Source organism: Temnothorax longispinosus, chromosome 11, assembly GCF_030848805.1.
Source record: "Temnothorax longispinosus isolate EJ_2023e chromosome 11, Tlon_JGU_v1, whole genome shotgun sequence".
Lineage (NCBI taxonomy): Eukaryota > Metazoa > Arthropoda > Insecta > Hymenoptera > Formicidae > Temnothorax > Temnothorax longispinosus.
In genome coordinates, this window is record NC_092368.1 from 196,875 (window position 1) to 220,893 (window position 24,019).

At 43.4% G+C, this 24,019-nt stretch overlaps 1 protein-coding gene and 1 long non-coding RNA gene across 4 annotated transcripts in view; one reads left to right on the forward strand and one right to left on the reverse strand.

The window, feature by feature from the left end:
• Nucleotides 1–24,019, reverse strand: part of LOC139821681 (kin of IRRE-like protein 1) — a 347,436-nt gene that overhangs the window by 137,017 nt on the left and 186,400 nt on the right. The window lies entirely within an intron of this gene.
• LOC139821683 (uncharacterized) overlaps nucleotides 1–24,019 on the forward strand; it is a 119,976-nt gene that overhangs the window by 43,111 nt on the left and 52,846 nt on the right. Inside the window, exon 3 of the long non-coding RNA XR_011734314.1 lies at nucleotides 5,171–5,262. This is a non-coding gene — a long non-coding RNA (uncharacterized lncRNA). The remainder of the gene's footprint in view (nucleotides 1–5,170; nucleotides 5,263–24,019) is intronic.

Consider the following 24,019-nt stretch of genomic DNA (forward strand, 5'->3'; position numbering starts at 1 on the left):
ATACCGAAGGCTTTCAAAAAGGCATTCAAGACGGGAGAAGCCGCTCGATCTCGCGTGGCATTAACGACTATCTGCAAATTATGAAAAACGTGAGCTTCACTCGTTTTTCAAAGCTTTAACTGACCTTTTAATTAATAGTTCTCCCGTTGAAAAAAATTGATTTGCGAAAAATCGAAATAGCCTTAATGTCCCACGCTTTACGAGTTTGATTCATTAAAAGATTAAATATAATATAGATAATCGTTTTAATTAAATTGCTACTGGTTTTAGTTTATATAGGTCACAGTTTAATATATTAAAATTATTAAACGTTTAATAATTAAACGATTATAGAAATTGGAAATAAAGTGAGTTTAAATGAGGAATATTTATTATAAAAATCACATTTTGTGTGTTAAATAAGTTGTACAATTTTTAACAAGTTAATGATAGAAGGAGATAGAACTTGCGTGCAATTTTAATAAATCACGCCGCTCTACGATTTATATGTCCTATATTATAGCTGCGTTACATATTGCGTTGTAATATCGATACATGGGCTTTCCCATTGCATGAGCTTTTAAGCATCGCATGGCTTTTCATGCGCTACGAGCTTGTTCCGTTTAATCATTTTCCAAGAAGAACCGTTGCTAGACGGACAATACATCACTGTAACCAGATTTAAAACAGGACACGAAATTTCGTTGCCGTGCGATACGTGAAACGCGAATGCGATACGAAAAATGTACAGAATGGCCGAGGAGGGAAAGACGAGGACGGTCGAAGGGAAGAGAAGTTACGTGCTACGCGTGCAAAGCGGGATCCCAAACGGGCAGGGCCCGAAAAACGATCGCTGTCACGGCAAAATCGAATCGGTCCTCTTAGCTGTCATGGATAGATCCGGGAAAACGGAAGGATGATCTTTAAAGAGACGAGAAATAATGTATATCGCAGTGACACATGTTTTCTCTTGTCGACTAATAAAAAAAAAAACAACTGATTATATCTATGGAACGGACGAAGAGAAACATTATTCGATCACACTCATAATGATTCGTCTTAACAAGATTATGAGTTCATTATTACCTCGATATTCACTTTTTATCGGGTTATTTTTGCGACTTTTCAAGCGAAGATCCGACGTTCAATTTTCGGAAAATTATACAAGTCTTTCCGAAAATTTTATGACGTGTAACTCATATAAATTTGTCCAAAATTGCTTCTTTCGAAATTAAATTCGTAAACTGTCAATCATATATTTTATTTTTAATAATAAAAAGTAAAATTAAATACGCAAATCAACTCGTTTTAAATTTAATATTTTAAAATTACATCGCGAATGTGCTCTTCGAAGAAAAAAATTTGTATAAATTAAATATCCGTCTTATTTCAATTATACATGAGATTGAAAATAAAATTGAAATGCCAAATACAAGTGATCGGCACAGCAAAAGAAAAAAAAATCGATTCGCCCTTGGTAACATTGAGTTGAAATCCGTAATCAGATAAAATTAAAGTACCTCTATAAATATCCAATAGCATTTCTCTTGCAAAGCACCTCTCAAGATGACAACGGGCACTTTAAGGGTTCACGAGACATGGCCGACGCGCACGTTATCCTCTGAGAGCTACGATCCAATCTGAGCCCAGTCTGATATTTTACGATCAAAGAGCCGGGAAGAAGAAAAAAAGAAAGATTCGTGCCGCCATAAGGGCTCGTTCAAACGAGCTGGCAATTGCCGTATTATATACTTTCCACTGCTCAAGATTACAAGGCACGCGAGCTTTAAGCTCGGTAATAATGTTGGGCGTTCTGGGGTGGCCTCGCGGCACGTGCAACTTAAATGCCGGCTTAAGACCTCAAATTATAGGAATGTAGGCTCTTAAATTTTTGGAGCCATGAGATTCAGCTGAATTTTACGGTCACTTTACTCCGGTGACTCTGGAGCTTGGAGTAATCACGGGACGGAAGTCGCAGAAGACATCTTCTACTATTCTACTATTCTCGGTTATCTCTCTCCTCCATTTCATATCCATGAATAGGACAGACGCAAATTGCATTCTGAAATTTGTTAGACGCACCGAATACAAATATTGGAACATCATGTAAGGAGATAATAAGAAGAATTAAATATTTTTGTCTAAAAGAATATAAATGAATTATACGAAACTTGTTAAGACTTTTCTTAAAATTATATACTTACATTTGTTTATTTGGTTAATCTAATGATGACGGTATAAGGAATATAATATGTATATGTTTCATCTTCTATTAAAAAAGCATAATAAAGTAGTTGCAATGCTTTTGCTCTATTTTGTTTACTAATAAGTTAAAAAAACCTATTTTGCACGGTGCAGTAGTAAATAAACCTTTCTGTTTCGCTGTTTACAATTTACTATTCATTGCTAATTGCTTACTGATGTGCACGCGGTTTTATTCAGAACAAGTCACCGAGGCGAGGGGAAAAAAAAGCGCCTCGAGTGCTCTCACGTGAGACAACGAGATTGCCGGAATGCGTGCGTATTTACGCGACAGGGGTCGTAGGTGCCGGTAGGGTGGAGATGGCGGGGGTGGAGATTAACGACTGCCGAGGAATAATTGCCGGAACACGCAAAACGCCGAGCCACTCGAGCTGATCTTCAGACTGGAAAGAGAAAGGCGAAGGAGGAATTGTGCGAGAGAAGGCGAGAGTCACAAGAGGAATGAACGTGGAGTGTCTGTCTATGTGTGTGTGTGTGTGTGTGCGTGTGTTGGAAGAGCGTAAGAGGGAAGAAGGATGGGTCGTTACGCCGTGGAAAAGCGGTGACAACGCCTCGGCTTTGAATCCGCCTTCCTTCCGTCGGGAAGGAAGGATAAGGACGGGGGAGGGTTTGGAGATATGGGGTGAAAGAGGGAGGAAGCAGCTCGGATCTGTCCGTCTGCCCGTTCGCGAGTACGGCGGGCGGGATGCTCTGCAAAATTTAAGGAGTCCATGGCAAACAGCCCGTACAGTGCCGCACGGAGGGTGGAAATGAAAACTGAGCGCGAGGATTTTTCTTCGCGCGCACTTCTGGCAATAAATATGAAGAAGGAGATGTTGTTGAGGAGGATGTTGCATTATATTGTGATCGTGCCGCTCGTGCGTGCGCAATGTTACGTGCTACTCACGTTAGCTATTTATTTATGCTCTTGTGACGGCGCGAAAGAACAAAAAGATGTTTGTTGCGCTCTCGTACGATCCTTCATATTTGCCTATATTTAAACGCGAACGTGTGCTACGGATGGTATTTTAACAGTTAAAGACGCTCGACTAATCCACGCGCCATCGAATTTTTCGTCCCGCGGGATCGGCGCTGGGTCTCGCGTTATCGCAAAGTTTTAACGAGATTGCCATTTACGAAATTACCGCGCGATGATCGGGAAACTCGGGGAACTAAAAAGTAACCGATTAATCTGGGACGATATATTAACGTGATAAACCGGCGCGCGGTGCTCGGCAAGCCCGCGGTCTCGCGCCGTTTGTAGATTTCGCTGAGTGTAAATGATATTACGTGCGCACATGCACATGTGCGAGCACCTCCACAGGGATGTGTCTCGCTGTCCCTCTCTCTTCCTCCCCCGCAACTACGCGGCCGTTGCTCTTCCTCTCGTGCGCGTGGCTATCCACAAACCTGACTAAATGCGCGTATGCACGAGAGGGAGAGAAGGGATGGCGGATAGTTAGGCAGGGTATAAATACGTGTAAACATTCGGCTAAATGCGACAGATAGAGAAAGAGACAAATTCGCTTAGATACACGATTGTGAGGGTGTGTACACGTGCCATATGCAAGGCACCATGCGGGTGACACGGCTAATATGGGCGCGCGCGCGTGGATTCTCCGCGGCTAAACAGGAGGAAAAAAAAATCGTCACGCGCGCATAAGTGTATGATACTGTGCGCACGTCCCGCTCGTATTAATACACGCACGCACACGAATTAGCGTCGCCGTGGCTGCAAGCGGTCGGGGAATAGTAAGCAGCGGTCCTCTCGAGCGGTAAATCAGGGATTTCGGCCTGGTACGTGCGCGCCTCGCCGAAACGATCGCTCGATACTCGCTCGTCCGTGCCGCAATCCTATCCTTTTCCCTTCGTTGCGCCGCACTGATCTCTTTTTTTTTCCTTCCCTCCTCCGGCCCATCCTCCCTCACGTACGCGCGTCCCTCGTTACTATCCGTTGTTCATGCAAGACCGGCGCGGGCGGATGCGTCTCGGGATTTTCTACCAAACTGACGTCGCGTCCGTGTAATTCCGCGTGATGTGCCGCCGACGCGAATCACCTCGATCCGATCGATCGATTGATCGAAATCGGAAGGAAACGCGATACCAGGGTGGGCTTGAATCGGGGGAACGACGAGCGCGGCACGAATTCCAATGACCTATTAATACCAATTAAATGCTAGACCCGAGGAGTTTTCAGCTGGAAATCAATGGTATCGGCATTTTCCGCAAATTCGCTGACGCACCTGTAAACAAACGTGCACATCGGCGCATGTTTAACGGATAAATATATTAAAATCATTGGAGCGGCGTTATAGCGTTTTGCAAACAACTCTACCGGCCGGCGTATTTGACGGCGTAAATACCGATGAGTCTAATGAATACCGTGCGATAACGGAGCCGAGATAAAACTTTCACACGGCCGCCGGCCGCCACGGTAGATTGAAACGCGAGATAATTAATTAACTGTACGGCGCAGGCGATTTGCCGAAATGAGGGAGGCGAGAATACCGTTTCCGCAAGGCGCGCAATCTTGTTCTTTTTCATTCAAGAAGTCGTCTCCATGAATAGCAGCACGAGACGGAAAAGCGGATTGCGGTATCGCGACACAGTAACAGCTCCCTGATGCGAAAATAAGAAGCGGAAGCGAGATGGTTTCCCCAAGAAACTAGCGTAAAATATAAAATTCGATTTCGCGGGTTAAACTCCCCGAAGATGGTGAAGTTCAGCGGAAACAACAGTGACCGATAAATAAACTCACTCTTCGTGAAACATTACGGAAACTTTCACGTTAACACTTGTTCTCGCACGCTTCACTGTTGGACCTTAAAGTAGACATTTTTGTACATTATTGTTTATAAAAGAAACACATGTATTATTATACATATATAATATTTCCTTATAGATCTTTACAAACGATATTTTAAAATGGATATACCGGTTGATGTTACAGGACCTGTCAAGTTTACATGGATTATCAGCTTCCGAGTCTTCCGACTGGTAACGACGGATTTATGCGAATAATACTTTCGCGAGCGCGGCAAGGTGAGTAACCAAGCAGTTTGAATAAAGCGACGATGATAGAGAACATTGGGGGCGCGACGGCTTTTAGTGTTTGCGTATGCGATACCCCTCATTCGGCCGTGTGCGTGTATGTGTGTGAGTGTTGTACGCGAGTACAGGTGCACGCGCACTCCTACTCTCTAAGGAAAAGTACGCTCAAGTGTTCATGTTTAGACGGCACAAAAATCCAATATTAAGAGCCATGGCGCCGGGCCGGGCCCGGTGGTAGAAAATCGGAAGTTACCGTGAATATACGTCGAGAGGAATTATGCGCCTTGCTTAAAACACTTCACAATTTCCTCGAAAAAAAGGCGACGTGGAATGTGGTTCTTCTGTCCGTTGCCCTTTCCTACCTGCGGTCCCACGAGCTTGCCGCGATACTCTTGGAAACTTTCAAAGAAATTGGAGCGACGGATATCATCGCGGAATTTACGCGCGGAATTTACGCGCTCTCGGCCGAAGTGTGCCGATATTAATCCCATTAATCCTGTTACATTCAATTAATAACTCGTTTGCATCGGCAATATCTGTTTAAGTAATTAAATGATTATCCGTTAAATATACAGCTGAAGAAACCTCACTCGTAATAATTCTATCGGGATTATTCACACCCGTATCAAGTTGCGATATCGATGCGTGTTCAATTAATATTTGTCTCGTGATGGAATTATCGGCTCGCTTGTGTGGGAAAATTAGCATTTATTGAAAATGTATTGTAATAAAATTTGAATATATATACATATATTCACAAATAAATATATATATATATATATATATATATATATATAATATTCATTTACTTTAAGAAAGAAGTTGTAAAACATAACAACATATTAAAAATGACCAAAAACAAAATGAGAAATAATTAGCTACATGTATATGTAAAATGGTCTTGTCGGATATTCAATTAAAAGATTGATAAATCTATCTCATATCTATTTCGCACAATTTGCGTGATAGGTTTACTCTGAGATAAGTGTATAATGCCTCAAGGCTTGTACATTAACGCAACATATAGAATATATGTTCAAATCGAGTTATGTCAGAACAGCCTCTGCTGCTAAGATTAGATTATGTGTTCGAATCAAATTTCGTACGTTGTTTACGTGATTTTAAATTGCGACCAAATATATGGCACATTTCAAAATAAACTAAGATATGCTCAAAATACTTGAGTAGTATACATAAACGAATATGAAATAATGCAATCAAACACGGTGCAACTTATTTCAAGAAAAGTTTTTTCATATTAATTCTTATTTGCCAAAAGCTCTTTTCTTATCAGGATTTAAGCATGTCGTTCGTGTATTGTAGAAAAATACAATTTGGCAACGAGTTTTTCCGCCGTCATTGAATATTTTGTTTCGTTCGCGTTAATAATTTATTCGAGACTGCATACACGATTCGTGAGAATAAAAATCGCGTGTATCTTAACAAACTTTCTGAGCACAACGCGTATAATCTATGGGCGTGTATAAGCCCGCAATTATGAACACTTATCGATTATTACCAGAACTTTCTGTGTACGTTCGCGGCATGCAGAGTACACTTGTGTATGTATATAAAACAGCTGATTAATCCCGGCGCCCGCTTTCCTAGTGAGTTACTCGATCTCGTCAAAGTTTGATAAACTCTATATATACATTTGTCGACCTCAATGCGCGCGCTCGCAGCACCATCAACCGTGCTGCAAAGCTTATTATAATTAACGGAGGTGTCGGAGGCCACGGAGCAACATTATGTTTGATTAACAAAGAGCGGCAGAAATGTCATTCGCTTGGACTTTCTTTACATTCACCCAGTCGTGAACAAGAAAGTAATATAAAATTAGCAAGAGGAAATCTAGATAGCATCATTGCATGAGGTCTTTTAATATATTTCGAATATTTTTGACCAGAAAATCCGCAAACCGCTCCGCTGCTATGTTAATACATTTTGACATTTCTGCACTTGTTTTATGTCACGTCTTCAATTCATAAAAATTATTATTACAAATATTGAACACGATAATGTACGACAGTATTATATTTAAATTATAATGCGCGCAGGGAGGAGGTATAAGAACGAAAGACGAAGAGAAGAGCGATATAACGCGATCGTTTGCATGCCCAGCCCGACCTTTTTCTAAATCGCATTGAAACGCCGCTCGATCGTACTTAATCCACGATTAAGCCCCAGTTCAGGCATCATTAAGCCTGAACTAAAGGACATCGAGAATCGCCGTGGAGACGGCTGCGAGATAAACGCACGATCGATTCTTCCCAGTATAAGCCGAGCCTTGACTCCTCGATCGTCCGTGATTCCGTCCCTATTCACTAGTCTGGCCGAACGCCGGGTTTACCACTGTCGACTGAGAGGCGCCGTCGCTACACGCGCGTATCCCACAGCTAACCCTGAAATGTATTGATTCCGGGACGCTAAACTGGACAGCGCTGTTCCGAATTTAGCACAAACAGTATCAGTAACTTGTTCCAGTGAAATTTGTTAATTCATTATTAAAACGAAATTTGGTGTCGGGGTATCCATTTTCCATTAATTAGCCTCTAACTTGCGTCTAACGTCGCAATGTTAAGTTAATCTTCTAATGTAGTTTATTAATGCCGTTTAGAACACTCTCTTCTTAACTATTGCTATTGTTTGTTGAGAATATAATTGCTTTTACGCGCAATGTATTCTCGTCATTTGCCATTCCCGCCGGTGGTATCCGCGACAAGTTTTAGGATAATGGAACATACATTCGTTTTACAGCACGCTGCATGCACTTAAGCCGCGACACGAGGAAAACGTGTTTCAAGGTTTGCTGCAGGCAACACATTTTCATTCTTGTTACGTTCCCGTGTGTTCTCATGCGTCCCATGTGTTCGCGCACGGAAAGAGCACGTTTGTCGATTTAAGGGCCGTGAATCTTTAAAGTCGAGAACGGAAGAGATGCGCGCAACGGACAGGCCTGCATCCGAATGCTTTCACGGTGGTATACCGTTAGATTCCACCACACACTCGGTCGTCATTTGGTACAATGAAATCTCCAGGAATGAAACACCGTCGGAGTATCATATTTCGCAATTTCGCATGGTCGGCCGCTCATTTCAAGCTGGTTTATGCGAGCTTGGCGGCGCATTAATTCGGCTGAATGACGGTTTCGGCCCGTCATCGTCATCACGTAACCGAATGCAGGTATCTAAAGCGCGATTCATGTTCTACAGTTTTGTCCGATACCGCGCGCTAGTTGAGCTTGCCATCTTTATGCAAGCTTTCATTAACTTGCACGTATCGACTTGTACGTCGTTGGAATATCGCGTTTAATGAATGTTGAACTGACGCATAAGATGCGTCCCACATCCATTAATCCATTATCTTAATTTTAATGATTCTCTCTCGAATGATCGGTAGATTTTTTTTCGAGAATATTCAGCTTATTATTCATTACAAATTTCCAGCTTTTAACAGCTTATTATTAGATAAACAGATTCCGAATTTAAATGAGCAGTCACGATTGCGTACGGCCAGATTAGAACGTAATCGTACTGCAGTAATAATTAATCAGCTCTTCCGTCCCACTTCCGATGCGCGCTGGTCCGTCGGCGCCATTCCGCTCATCGCGAGCTTCCGCATGGCCGCGGGCGATGAAAAGTATTCAACGGCGATCGATGTAAGCCGGGAAAGGGCATGATGAATTCTCAGTTCTCACTTCTCACTTCTCACTTCTCAATTCTGTAGTTGAGCGCGACAGCTTCTGTTGCGGCGGCAATTAGGAAATGAAAGTCAAACGGCTGAAAAATCGTTCCCTCGCGATCGAGTCGTTCCGTACCAGCACAAAGTGGATCCTCGAGAGTGACCATTTAAGGGTAGCAGATGGTGGAGCGAGAGGCAGGCCGCGAATATCGAACGAGGGAAAAGACAAAAAGGGAGGTTGAGAAAGGAAAGGGGTAATAGCAACGAGCGGAGCGGCGAATGGACAGTTAAAGTGGGGAAAAGGGAAATAGAGGAAGACGGGTGGGACGGACTTTTTTGAAAGTTCAAGCCGGCCGGAGTTATCGATAATCGATCATGCGAACTACTACTCCCGGACTCGTTTCGTGGTTGAGCGACGTCGTGCGTCTACGGCGATTTTAAATTCGCAAAGGAGAATAAGGCGCGCGGAACGGCCCGCTCGACCGTGAACGTGCAAATTTGAGTCTCCACGGTCGACTCCCCGCGGAAGCTGTATCTATCGACGGCACAGTCGATTGGTCTGGCGGATGAGAAACTGGGTTATGCAATGATTCGATAAATAATCGTACGGGATTTATAGACTCATGAAGATACGAAATTATGATTCAGTCAGGTCACTGCGACCTGACGATGCGAGCGCCGAAAATTATAAAAGTTCCAAAGATACAAAAATATTCATATAGTGACATGCATCATGTAGGATGTAGGTTGCGAAAGGAAGTATGATTGTCGCGTTTGTTCCTTGATTGATATTTCAATCCAGCACTTTTGTCAGGAAATATTAATCATTTCCGCCCGGGCGGATTTCTCTCTCTCTGTCAGTTTGTTCATTTCGTTTTCCCGCGACTAGCGACTAGCTGATTCAAGCCACGCGACTTCTTGACATTTCAATTACAAATTAAGCGTTCACCAACCACGTTGCAAGGGTCTCACCCCCGATGCTCGATCCATCGCGCAATTCGTTGAGGAGGACAGGGGAGATGGGTGCGAGTGGAGGGGGGATGAATTTTTAAAAAGCTCGAGGAAAACGGGGAAGTGATTTGAAAGTTTCGAGGATGCCGAGTAGAAAAGTTTTTAAAGGGTGCTGGAAGACGAGAGAGGAGGCAGCGGAGGATGATATAAAAAAGGAAAAAACAAGATGGCGCGCGGTAGGCTGCGGCGGATGGAGGAACAGTGTAAGCCATGAAATTGAACTGGCTGTCTGCAACACCTTCGGCTTCGAGGAGGATGCTCTGCAGCCAGTTATATCGAGTTGTATACCGGCAACGGAGACTGGAAAGAAGAAAGTTCCTGCTCGCGCGTCTGCACGCGGAATTTTTACGATAAATCACGGCGATGAGTTTTAAAGCATGCGAAACGCGCCCTCCGTTCTCGTACCTCCTACTGTAATTTAATTGTAATTATTACGCCAGTGTACACACACAATAACACACACACACACACACAACCATAATCTCATTTGCAACGACTTTCTCATATACGCAGCCGAGGCCAAAAAAAGAGGAAAAAATGCCTTTTTGGTTGAACCGCTGATTGGCATTTTCGCTTTAGCATTTACGAATAGTTCGATACAGAGGAGATATATTTTCTGAGAAAAACTAATAGAATCCCAAGCAATTTTACGCCAATTAATTTTGCTCGGGGGTGCTTCTACTTTTATGGATTCTGAAATTATAGCCGGAAACCCTACAGGTTCGCGATTGACCTACAATCAACTTCGAATTTCCCGGTGAATAAATTATCCATCTCGAACGAGATTGTTAATAAATTCATCTTTAATTGAGAATATATTTACTGTCGATATATCATATTCTAGATCTAGATCTCTTGTCAGACCTTTCTCGAGGTCAGTGTAAAACACCGAAATATCAGAAGGTGAAAGTCGAAGATCGAAGGGAGGGAAGACGCGCGCGAAAGGAGAAAATTGAGCTCTTCACTCAAGGGAAGAATACAAAAGTGCGAAAGATTCCACTCGATCTGTGTATTTTGTCTCTGCATGTATGACGGTGTTGTATCGTTCGCGTACGTGTGCCTTTCGGGGTTGCCTTGTGTAAAACGTTAAGGGAATCCAATGTATCATCGTGCTAACAATACAAGGGAGAACGCGAAAAAGGGGGCGAAGGCAGAAGGCGAAAGAGAGGGACGCGAGAGAGAGAGAGAGAGAGAGAGAGAGAGAGAGGCGAAGATAGGACGAAGGACGACAGTACGTGTCCCACGACTCTATCTCTCGACCTTTCTCTCTTTTCCTTCCCCCTTTCTCTCGCCGCAACCACCTCATGACGTTATTTATTACTTATTGAAGCGGGCTTGTAATTTCCTCGCGTGATATAGTACTCGCGGAAAAATAATATCGGCCGCCCTCTGCATGCATTATGTATATATATGGCGATTTTCGTGCGAGCAGGGAACGGAACGGCGCGCGTGGATGGTTCCCGATTCCTGGTCGCCCGTTTATATCTGACTGGTGGGGTACCTTAGGTCAAAGGCACCTCGGTCGCCCCGGGGGCGGAAGTCGGCGGACAATATGCATAGCGCAAGTTCGAAGTTGTATTAAATGTACTGAGCAACGAGCGGCGCCGCTTAATTATTCAGGTGAATGAGTTTGCGATGAACGCGGGGAGAAGCGGAGAGGTCGCGAAGGGTCCGTTTTATCGTTTCGTACCCTTCCTGTTTTCAACGTCGACGCTTCCGTTTTCGGATGTCTGTCTCCCGCCTCGCCTTGGCGTGCGCGACAGAAACGAAAATAAAAGGAAAAATGAAGAAAAAGAAGAAACGAAAAGATAAGAAAGGAACGTCGTAAATAACGTAATGAAATTTTTGAGACGGGTCGAGACACGCCGACGGCATTTAAGGCGCGACTTTATGAAGTCTTTAAATTCCCCGGTGCGGAAGGATATTATTAAATTTCCAACGGCAAAGTTTGCGTTTCCCCCCTCCCGCGCACTTGTTTGTCCCGAGTTCTTCCGGTTTTGCTGATACCTCCGCGCTGTATCCCTCTCCCCTCCTCCCTTCACCCGCGCGACCGGATTATAAAAAGCTATAAATAACGTTGTATAATGAGCACGCGTCCTTGCGTTTTAACGCGAACGCGTCGTCGACGTCGGAAACATTGTGTCGAACTATTAATTTGTTCGCCGCGCGGCGAAACAATGGACGATGATGCAAGGCACGATCGATACTACGCGCTTTGCGAACAAACTTAACCCCTGTGACACACGACCGATCGATATGTGATAGACGACAAAGGAAAGATAAAGTGGATAAGAGAACGCGTCGATGAATAATGAAGGAACCGTCATGTCGCAGGTCACAGGGGGGGATCGCCGGCACGTGTTTCCGATGCAGTCGAGTCCAAGCGCAATGTCAAAATACTTCACCGTGATATATACCATTGAAACGCAAAAAATAAACGATCGTCACGATTTTTTGGCCGATGACTTACGCGCGGAATACGTGCGATCTGTCAGTTTTCGGGATCGGTACTCCACGCGCATCACGCGTATAAATCTCTCTTTAGAATTTTGAAAAGCGATCGGATAATCCTCACTTAAAGCGCCCGGCGAATATACCTTTGACACTAGTTCAACCTTGAGGATGACTTCCGCGTCTCGTGCAGGTAGAAGCTCCGAACCGAGACAAAGGGCCGGTCGTCGCTCGCATGGTGAGCAGCGGCGCCGGCGTTCCTATTTCCTGTGTATCGAAACACCTTGAAATATTCATGAGCCTAGTCCAGAGTATCGCTTACCGCTGGATTGTGAAATTTTAAACCATCCCTTCCCCTACAGTCCTCTCTCTCTTTCTCGCCCTCACTCTCACTCCCTCACAGTCTCTCTTTCTCTTTCTCTACCCTCGCGCCAACCCCCTGAACACCAACTTCCTGTCGGTGTGTGTCCATAGCTCGCGTTCGGCTTGCCAATCTCGGTAAGCGCGTGCGCGCACACGTCCTGCAGTTTGTCCTACAACATGTATCAAAATGTTCGAGCGACAGCTCGGAAAGTAGTTCAGCTGTCGAGGACCGCGGCGGTTGGAGAAAAAAGTCCGTGCAGAAACGTCCTTCCATATTTTTTCAGTTATATTCGATTTTCGCTTTTTTGAGCTAAACGTATGTAATAAAGCAAGAAAATTATGTTCGCATTTTAGGGATTGGAATATATAAAAGAATAGCGTGTACAAAATGCATGAAATACTATTACCGATTTATTCATCATCAATGGTTATGACATTTGTAACGAAATTAAAACGGAATTGTTTTATTTTTTATAAGAATTATATATACAATTCACATTTAATAGAAATGTATCGATTGAACACATCTACCATAATATTGAAGTTAATACAGACAAAAAATTATGTCGAGTTGAATTAGAGTGTTAATTTTTCGCAGCCATTTATTTCATATTTGCTTTGACAACACGATGCACCTTCGTTTCTAGTTATTGGTAGATTTAAGGTTAAATCGTGCCAATTAACGTTTACACCGAGTAACCGTTTATTTCACTGAATGGCACTTCGTTAACTAACTTGCTCGATCGACCTGCTTGGCGCACTCTCGTGCTTTGATTACACGTTTTAATCAGAATATCTCGAAAATTAAACTCTAATGGAACAGAGAACAATAATTCGGTTAAGGTAAAAATATAGGAGCTCTCTCTCTCGGGATATTCGTTGGAATATTCTTTTAAGCTACGTATAATTTATATAAATTAATCTATTTAGAGAAACTTGATACACATCCCGGCGCGCGGCGTTCCTATTTCCTGTGACTGAATGTCATCCGAGTGACTGAACGTCATATGAGCTTAACCTGTATTTTTAATATTTATTCAAAGAAAAATGTAGATAAACGTAATAACGTGATTATAAAACTTATGGTTTAAACATACACATATATACATATTGTATATATCTCTCGGATTTTATTATTCATCCTCGTCAAAATAATTTCGAGTGAAATATATTTCAAAGCAGAGAATATATACGCTTCAAAGCTGGTAACCGGAGCTTCTAACCGTATCGACGCAATGATTTTTCGTCGTGTCTACTAGCTGCGTCTGTATACTCTCTATTTCCGGATCGCACTGTGCGGCGACAATATCACACGGGCACGTGTATGCGACAGGCACGCACACGCACATCTGAACGTGCTCAGGCGCAACGACGGAGATACATTTCGGTAGAATCGGTCCGGATATAATCCGGCGCACTCGTCCTGCGAACATCCCCCGCGAGCCGGCTTGCTCCCTCCCCCTCTCCTTTCCCCCCTTTCGCCCTGCCGCTCACATTCCACATCCCCGATCCGTCCTCTTCCGTTTTCCTCATGCCGCCACCGCCTCATCCTCTAGCAAACCTCGTACCGGCCATCCGTAGTCACTGCGCAAACACGCGACAGCGTACGAGGCTGTATTTCGACCGGCAAGTGGTACGAATGCGAAATGGGTCAGGCGTAAGCAGCGAAATCACTGCCTGTCCTATCAGGCTGTTCTCCCTCACTCCCCCCTCTCTCTCTCTCTGTTTCTCTATTTCTCTTCCCTTCTCTCCATCTCTGTCCGCCTAGCTTCGGACAACCAACAGCACGTGGACATTGTTCGATAGTACCGGAAGCTACCGCCTCTGAACGCGGCTCGAAGAGAAATATTAATGCATACTTTGGGCCCAGAAAGCTACATGTCCAAAGTCTGACAAATTTATGGGAAACGCAGGTGTATACGGAATTAGTAAATCGTCGTTGCTGTGCGTGTTTCGATATATAACGGTCTAGCTCTCCATTTCCGGTGAGTATTAATTAATGTTTCCAGCGAGCAATTATGGTTATTACAATTATTAGATATTGAGGCCCATAAATTTCCGCTTCAGAAGTAAATGAGTTATGTGATGTCGGTTTAAAAAATATTTTATTATTTATACAATTTACACAATGAAGTTTTTCACTGTATTTTTTAGTTATTCCAAAAACTATACATATACTTGTGTGTAAAATGAAATAAAATGACAGTAGAGTAAAAGTACGCATTTGATGCGTAATTCATAGATAAAATGTACTTCACAAAAAAGCTTCACAAGAAGCTTTCTGAAACTCCCCACTTAAAGGATAAATGCTTAATCGACTATATAAAGGAGTTGCTTCCGAACGGATCGCAAATCAGTTGATAATTGAATCAAGGGTGAAAAATTAAAAACGTGATTTAGATTATAAACTTCATCATCTGCTGAAGGCAAAGCTGAAGACGTGCGCGAGGGAGTGTCGTCTCCTTTACGTAGCGAGGAACAGCAAATTAAAGTCTAATAGACCGAAGAAACTCGGAAGTAATTGAAGGGCCAACGCAGGTCTCATACAAAGGAAGAATATTATAAAAAGAGCTCGAGACTGTCACGCTTGAAGGAGCTTCAATTGAAGCTCCTCGCTAAACAACAGAGGGAAAATCTTACAGACATACGCAAGACCAATTTTACTATTGTCTTCTGCCATCGCAATTTCCTTACGCGCCAAGTTTTTCAAGATAATGAACGTAAAAAAATCTCTAATTTACATCTCTCACGTTGCTGGAATCACCGTTGAAATTTGTCTGAAATTGGCGTAATGTGCCATTTACAGACAAGACACATCACATAATAATCTAAAATTTCTAAAACATTTGCACTTCTACAAAATAGGCAAATACATTTAAACGCTATTCATAAGAATTTATACGTGAATTTATTTTCTTTTATTAATTTTATAAATATTATATCAAATATTTTCTGTTACAATTTCTTCATCATGCAGAGAATCTGCCTCGCAAAACGGTCAAATCGCATACTTGTTTTTTCCGCTTCTAGAGTATACGCGAGATAACATTTCGATTTCAACTTTATCACGGCATTTTGGAAACTCCGAAAACTGTGGGTACCCTCTACCATTACCGTCCGACAGATTGTCCATTCCGGTCTGAGCACGTTTGCTGTACTGATACTGTTAGAACGCAGTAGTTTGACCTACCTCACCCTTTCCGTATCTGACCCCCGTTCCATTTTTACGGACACGCACGTACCGTTTTATGCTCCACATACGTTTCCCTCTCACGACGCACGACACGCGTCGCAAACGGGCAGTTTTACGAGAGCGCATTTTTTCCCTCTCTCCGAATGTTCTACAAACGTCGTTGCGCGCGTGATGGAAGTGGCGGAACCTGCCGTAAGGAAACTGGCGGGAGGAGGCTGCGGGCGAGTCGTCGCCCGTCGTATTCAGGGCGGGCGATAGCTCAGCGTGGCAGCCAGCGCTTATTTTATGGGTAATGCATTTCGCCATCGTACGTTTATTTTATTTCGTGATTTGCTACGCGGCGGCGTATTACCACTCGCGCGGTTCTATGTACAGGTAGGGACGTACAGGTAGAGTATATGCGACACCGTTTTACACGTAAGTATAACATGGCGCAATATGGCTCTGTTAGATTACGTTGGCTTTGGCCCCATCATAATCTTGATACATTTTTCGACGCGTTTATTTGTCACCGCGATGTGCGCGTAAAACACGAGGGAAAAGTAATAGTTTTAATTTCTGGGCTAAAAATTTAAAAGATGGTACAATGTAATTCCGACTGTCGTAGCTAAGCATGTAGAAAATATCAATCGATATTTTATTAGCTTCTTGAAAGTTTATAATAATGCGACAAGAGGAAAAAAGAACTTCTACAGAGCTTCTTTTCCTCTGGTATCTTGCAAGCGAGCATTTATCTCAAGAATGTACAATACCTACTATCGACTGGATTTATTGACTCAACCGCTCGTAATATTATGTACCGGAATGTCTCTCGGGCTACCAAATTTAATTTCAACCTCAGCAAATGCCATCACATCGATCGTTTCCGGGATACCGGGATGGGTGGTCGTCGAAATTACTTGACGTTTAAAAGAGGAAGGAACGGTCTCATCGCGTTTGCCATTATCTGTGTATATAAGCGTTCGTCCGTGGAACGCACAGGCCCGGGCACTTTGTTTTGTTGGGGTAAACAGGAATGGCAATAATACTCGGTGTATCACGAGGTATCGAACTATCAGACGCTCCGCCGGGACCAATATCGCGCGCTACAAAAATACGGAAAACGCGATGGAACCGGTAGCGACACGGCAAACAGATAAGGTCGTCCACGTGGAGGGAAGAAAAAAACGAAGAGAAAGAACCATGTCGAAGGTACGTCGGCGTCGGTCGGCTCCTTCTTCGGGATTCTTCACCCATGGATTTTCCTCCATTGTTCGATTAGCGTGATTCGTTGGCTTAGATATTATTAAAATCGAATGTTATCAGCGAGGTTAATCGAAGATAATTGGCAAACAAAATTACCTAATATAATTTTGAAAAACTCAAATTTTGATATAAAAATGCTATAAGATTTGCTATAAAAAGGTAATTTTACATAAGGATAACAAATCGCGATATAGCACGAGAAAGTGAAAAAAAAGACAAAAAATGTGTCTTATTTTTACCAATAACTCTTTTATCGCAAGTGATGAATTTGCTGCACGAAGCAAGATATATTTGTAAGAGCCGAGAAAATAGCCGACAAATAGTCGCAAACATTTTATCTTATCGGCCTGAATATTGTTTCGTACTTTAATTTCTAGACACGGCGATTAATTCCGCGGTTGAGGTGCTGCAGACGAATGTACGAAGCGGCGTAAAATATTTCGTACGCGGTATAGGCACCGATAGTAAAATATCGCGGACCAGAAGTAACGCATCAGAAAGACGGATAGCCGGCAGCATGCAGCGTGCGGCAAGAAATCGATTGTCCCCGCCTAAGATTAATCGGCATGTGAAGTTCACTATCTATACAGGTGTACATCTGACGACAGCATTGATCTGTCCTAATTGGAAGGTGCGGGCAGATCTTTGCAAATCAAACCACACGGAAATTATTTTTTATCTCACTATCAGATCGAAAAACCGTACAGCCCGTCCCACCTGTCAGACTCTGACGAACGAACTCGCACTGTTTTCGATCCTAGCGTTTTCGTTTGCAAAAATGTTTACAAACGCTGTCGCGTACAAAGTCGCCCGGGGGTAATATCGCGATTAGTAACGGGGGCGAGAAGCGTAAAATCGTCACGCTTACCAATCCCGTCGAACGTAGGGAGATCGGTGATTCTGACTCGCGGTGAAATCCCGCCGCATGTCCGCAGGTCATTCCAATAAATATAGCCACTTCGGGGTAACAACGAGTACGCCTATGGTCCTACCCGGATGCACTTGACACGCACATACACACATATACATACACAAATGCTCGCTCGCTCGCGCGCGGTTTGTAACGGAGGCGAGCGCACGGCGTTTATGCAAATTCGAGCATGTGCTCGCGGGAAGTTCCTAATACAATTCGGTTTTGCGTACGCGTACACGCCTGGTACTTAACCGTTGTCAACTGTATCGGCGAGATTCGCCCTGTCGTGCAACGTCCGCGCAACAATTGCGCCACGTTCCATCGTCCCGTTCAGCCTTCGCTCCCGTGTTTTTGCTCTGTCGCATAAATACGAGTCGCTGTCGCCCATCTCTCACTGGTCATTACAAGCATCCCGGACAATCTGTCATATTGCATATCGCGCATTAATAAATAGCCGTAAAAATTCAAAATGTCGGTGGAGAGAAAGAATATATCAAATGAGAGCCGAAACTACAAGTGTCTCAATGATATTATTTATTATGATTATTTAAACTTACACAGCAATGGGTTATACTATAATATTTGCGACGAAGCAACACTCCATACTTTCACTATTTTACAGCAATTTTATTTTTATTCACAATTTTGAATTTTCCTTATTCACGTGCAAACTCCATTCACCATAATTCGCACGTTTAAAATATGTAACAATGCCAAGATATTTTAACAAACGATGATTGAACGACGGTCTCTAAATATAAGGCGATTAAGTATAAATTAAAAAAAAGTATAATAAATGATGCTGCGCGAAAGTTAATGTTTCTCTTGGGTTAACTTTTTCCTTGCGCCATGATTAAGGACTCGTTGCGGTTCAAGCGTCGGATTAATGGTATACACCGGGACACGGTGCGCGACTTATGAATATCCATGAGGCGACTTCCGCGATCGACGATGCGCCGGATCGTTTACCCTCTATCATCTATAATCGTGCACCGCATAGTTCCGCTCTCATGAATTCCGCCACATTTATGACGTTTCCAAAAATCTGTTTGGTCCCAGCGAATCTACCTGCAAGCTGTCTCCAGAAATATTATAACTTGGAGCGACGACACGACCGGAGTTTTATGAATAATCATAAAAGCCGGCTGTTCCGCGATACGTCAGGAGCAGCGTATACGCCACGCTGCGCTTCGCCGTCTCGGATCCTTACGGTGGCTTTCGCGTAAATCGAAATGTCGGCTACGCGCGTATCAGTGGCTGTAAAACAGCGGCGCCCGCGCCCATCTAATCTCGTCATATCAGCCGCGACGGATCTGCGGCGTTCGCAATTCGAATGCGTACTTAACAAACGGTGAAAACGCGCGGCCCGAAAGACATCGTCGGAGCGGATTCGCATTGGCGCCGCCGCAGGGTGCGCAGGGTCGATAATCCGGCGGTAGCGTCACGTTGTCGATGAAATCGTCGTTCTTCATCCCGCGAGTAACGAGCGGGAAATTGAATTCATCGGCGCCGGCCGTGCTTGAATCCCGCGTGTTTACGTCATCGGTGCTTGACCGGTGCGGTGTCTGGCGTACCGATTTCCCTTGACGCGGCACAACGCTACGTTTACGTCGGTTTAGGATTTGCCTGGAAATTGGCAATTACTAATGCGTGACCAGCCCCACGGACTGACTCATGCCAATAGCCTTTCCTCCCCCCGGTCACGGCGACAAACGGATGCGCGCCCCACGATCGGCAGCTCGTTTTTAAACGCTCGTTGGAATCGTCGATGTCAAACGAAACCCAAATAAAAAGAGAAAAAAGGAGCAAAGTTTCACGGAGCGCCGGTTTTTCGCAAACTATCAAAATCCGGAAAAATCGATCGGCTAATCGAATCGACCGGGAAAAGTACGATCGGACGCGCAATAACACCGCGTCAGGCTCGAGCGTATCGTCACGTAATGATTAACGATAACCGTCGTTATCAACGTGTTTCAAAAAAATTTCGCATTGCTGGACGTATGGCACGGTATACCGTTTGTACTTAATGACGCGCAAAGGGGATCGCCAAGGGGATCGGATGTAAATCCGTGGAAGCTCGCGAACTCTTTAAGGAAGAGGATGAACGACGAGCGACGAGCGACGAGCAAGGAAAGAGAGAATCATACGGGAAAGGTAAACGTTTATCGGCACCATCCGCTCGTCCTTCTTTTTATTGGCACGAGCTGAGCACGCGTTCTATCGTCTTCACCCTTCGTCGATGCTTCCTATACGCCCGCGCCGCTCCGTTTTCCGCTCCGTTGCCTCTCCGCGACCGAGGTCGTCCGTTCTCCACCCCCGGTGGATGAAAATATATCATTCCGCCTTCTTCGCCGGGAAAAGTAAGTAGGTCGCGGCGCCATTATCGCTTGCCACTGGACCTTCCGATATACTCGCAACTCCTGTCTGCGGAATGCATATCCCGGCGCGACACATGCATAAGTTACGAGACCGAATGCGCATGCAAGCTCGATGTAGTGCGCAGGGGTGGACCGGGGAAGAGGATGGCGGCATTCGCGCATTCTCTCGGCGCGGCACGCTACGATTTCTTCATCCCTTTATTCCCACGACGTCCTTATATTTTTATATTCGTCGCGTTTCCGCGTACGCGCCGCGCCGCGATGACGACTTTTGCGCAAAAAGAGAGCGAGAAAGACAGAGAAAGAGGAATGATTTTATGCGATCGTTACCGCGTTGGGCGAACGAGTATACGTTAGAAAAATATGACGCCCGCAAGAGATGCGCGAATCCGCAGTTTCGTCATGGTCGCGATTTTTAATTTAACAAGCGCGGCGCGGACCACTCGCCCTGATATCGTGAGGCTAATCTATTCCTGAGGATGAAACGTGGGAAATATAGATGGCAGACGTGTTTCACGAAACTGCAAAACAGTGTTAATCGGGTAATTAGCGCGGCGTTATATCGGTATAATGATATTAATAAGAAATATCTACATGTACATAAATCAGTGTCGTGAGGTCATTGCGTGATGGCTTATCGCGCATTCATACACCTGTGATTAATTCAGTAATCGGTTTGCACCATAATCGAATTACTCTGTATTATTGGACGTTAGTGAAATCTTTAATCCTGAAGTGCATAGGTACGCGCGTGTGAAAGTTGGTTAGGTTAATTAATTTGTTATATTTTATTTTGAGCAAGCTTTTGTCTTGAATTCAGTGGAATTTACACGTTTCTTTGCCTCTTCGAAAAGATTGGAGATAAAATTTAGATCATATCTAAATTTGAAAGAAAACTTGATTTGTTCGGTTTAAATTTTATAGACTCATTCACGAGGTCCTTTATTTTTGGATAAGTCGCATGAATAAGCTATATAAATATAGATTATAAATAATAAAAAAACTTAATTAAATCGAGATATCAATTAAAAACACTCTAAACGGCGAAGCGTCGAACGTCGTGGAGGCATATCGCTAATTGACAGTAGCGAGTATAAACGTCCATGTGAACCGGATGAGCAACGACTGCAATCTTGTCGTGGCATCGATGAAGCGAAGATCGCGAGGAGGAGGTCACCGACGTCAAAACTCAGCTGGTTCCGCGTTAAAGCCGGCTTACTTAGAGATTGGCTCCTGCACTATGCATATTTATGAGTCATCGTTCTCGTATCAAAAGAGCCGACTTCGTTCCAGACGATATTATCGATTAGACGTCATTTGGGCATCGCGAGTTCCCTAAAATACCACTCGCCAATCTAGTTATACACGCTATACTCTGTACCCATCCCCACTGAGTTTCTCGGAATCGATTCAATATTAATCTTTATCTTACGAAAGTGTAGCGTTACTTTTACCAAGAGTAGAGTGTTATTTTAGATTCTAGAGATCTTTTAGATACTCTTTAGATATTAGTTGTTTATAAAAGTAAAAAGAATCTGCCTTTCTTTTGCCATTCTAAAAAGACATTTTAATAACGTAAGCGATAGAGTAAACATTATTGCACTTTTTCCAAGTATATATAACTATAACGATAATAGACGGTAAAGAAGAGAGATTGAAAAAACTTAAAGTTCCCGCCCCGGCCAATATCTTTCATGGATATTCATGAGTTATTTGACTTTTGGAGTATGCAATTAACAAGCCCCATCAAACTGTTGGAGTAATAACTTGGCGTGAAGCTCTAGTCGAGACAGAGAGGGAAGGCTCGATCGATCGATAGCTTAGCAAAATGTGTTCTAATACGATGGCAAACTATCCGCGCAATATCCGATCGGGAAGATCATTTTCATGGATATTCATGGGGTTATTCCTCTTCCGAACGCGCGTAGTTAAAACCCCTTTCGAACTGGCTGACTTACTCGTTGCCTCATATGTACGAACTTGTGTTCTCGAGAAAAGTGCTTCCGGAAATTTGTGAAAATCAGAAAGCGTAGCGACAGCTAGTATAAACCGTACCGTCGGCGTCGCCACGTCGATTGGTTTCGGAGTTTTGAACGAGTGAAAACTATATGTTTGTGCATCTCAATGTTAATAATATCCGTTGTTTCATCGGGTACGTTAAAAGTTAATTGCGATAAGACATTTGTCTTGAATTATCAAAGTATAGAGATTTTATATTATATTGTTACATTCATAGCAAAGTGTTATGTAGAGCTCGATGTATGTAATGAATTTTTAAGCAAGCTGCCGTTCATTCACCGTCCACTTGAATAAGTTATAATTAGCTAACCCGTTATATCGTAATAACATTGTTACGTGGCAGTATTTCAAGTTTTACAAACATAAACTTGATAATCAACGTTCATTGAATCGATCGTAGATTGCATTATTCATAATTTTATGATATCCTATTTATAGTAAAATGCATTCATATATAGGTTTGTATATGCGCTCATTGCAACTGACTTTTAAGAGAAAATTCCGATGATATTTCATCAATGTCATGATTACAATAAAGTTACGTTTTAAAGCGATTAGACATCATTTAGCGTTGCCATTTGTCAGAACAAAATCAATGGAATTTCTTAATTTATCCTGAGAGTAAATTACCATATCACAATATTTTGGACGTAGATTTCCGAGAACCTTCTTCGCTTGTCTGATTCAAAGAGAATTCTTTCGCTTAAGAGAGGATAGATAGTACCAGTGTCTATTTACTGGATTTCTTCTAATGGATATTAATGTCTGGTTAATAAATGAGTGTATGTATTCTTATTGGAGATGTAATTATCTCTAATAAGAATAACAAGAACCGCGAATATATATATATATATATATATATACCTACCGTTTATAATAATTTAATTAATACCGCTCATCGGCGCCGCAATATTTCATAAGCAGATTAATGGGCGGTGGCTCACACCGACGTGAAATAATGACGGAGCGTCGCGCAACGTTACGCAGACGTCCCGGCATCGTTTACACCGATTTGCCCCTGTTTACAGTGTTTACACAGCGCCGGCTCTAATCTCAGCCGGCATCGACAAATGGATTCTCGTAATTCTCCGGTCGATTCACGAAGTTCCGATTAACTCGACCCCAAACGACTCGACGACCAGAAAGTGGCGTCCATTGTTGCCCGAGCGCTACCGAAATGCCCGTAAATGGATTGGATAGATACCGAAAGCGACGGCTTGAAAGAATCCACAGCCTTTTTACGCGTGCTTTCCTCTCGCGCGCGGTCTGTCCGATCGACACTCGCCTGGAAAGTCTCTCGTTAATCAACAGCCATACCTGGAAAAATCTCTCTCTCTCTCTCTCTCTCTCTCTCTCTCTCTCGTATTAATTCGGAGAGCTTTCCGAATCTGACATTAGATTTTCTCGGACGAGTGTATTTCACGTGCACACGTCACGTCCTTCCATTTCGCTTTTACATCAGGTGATAGCCCGCGAGGATGTTCCTATTCTCGT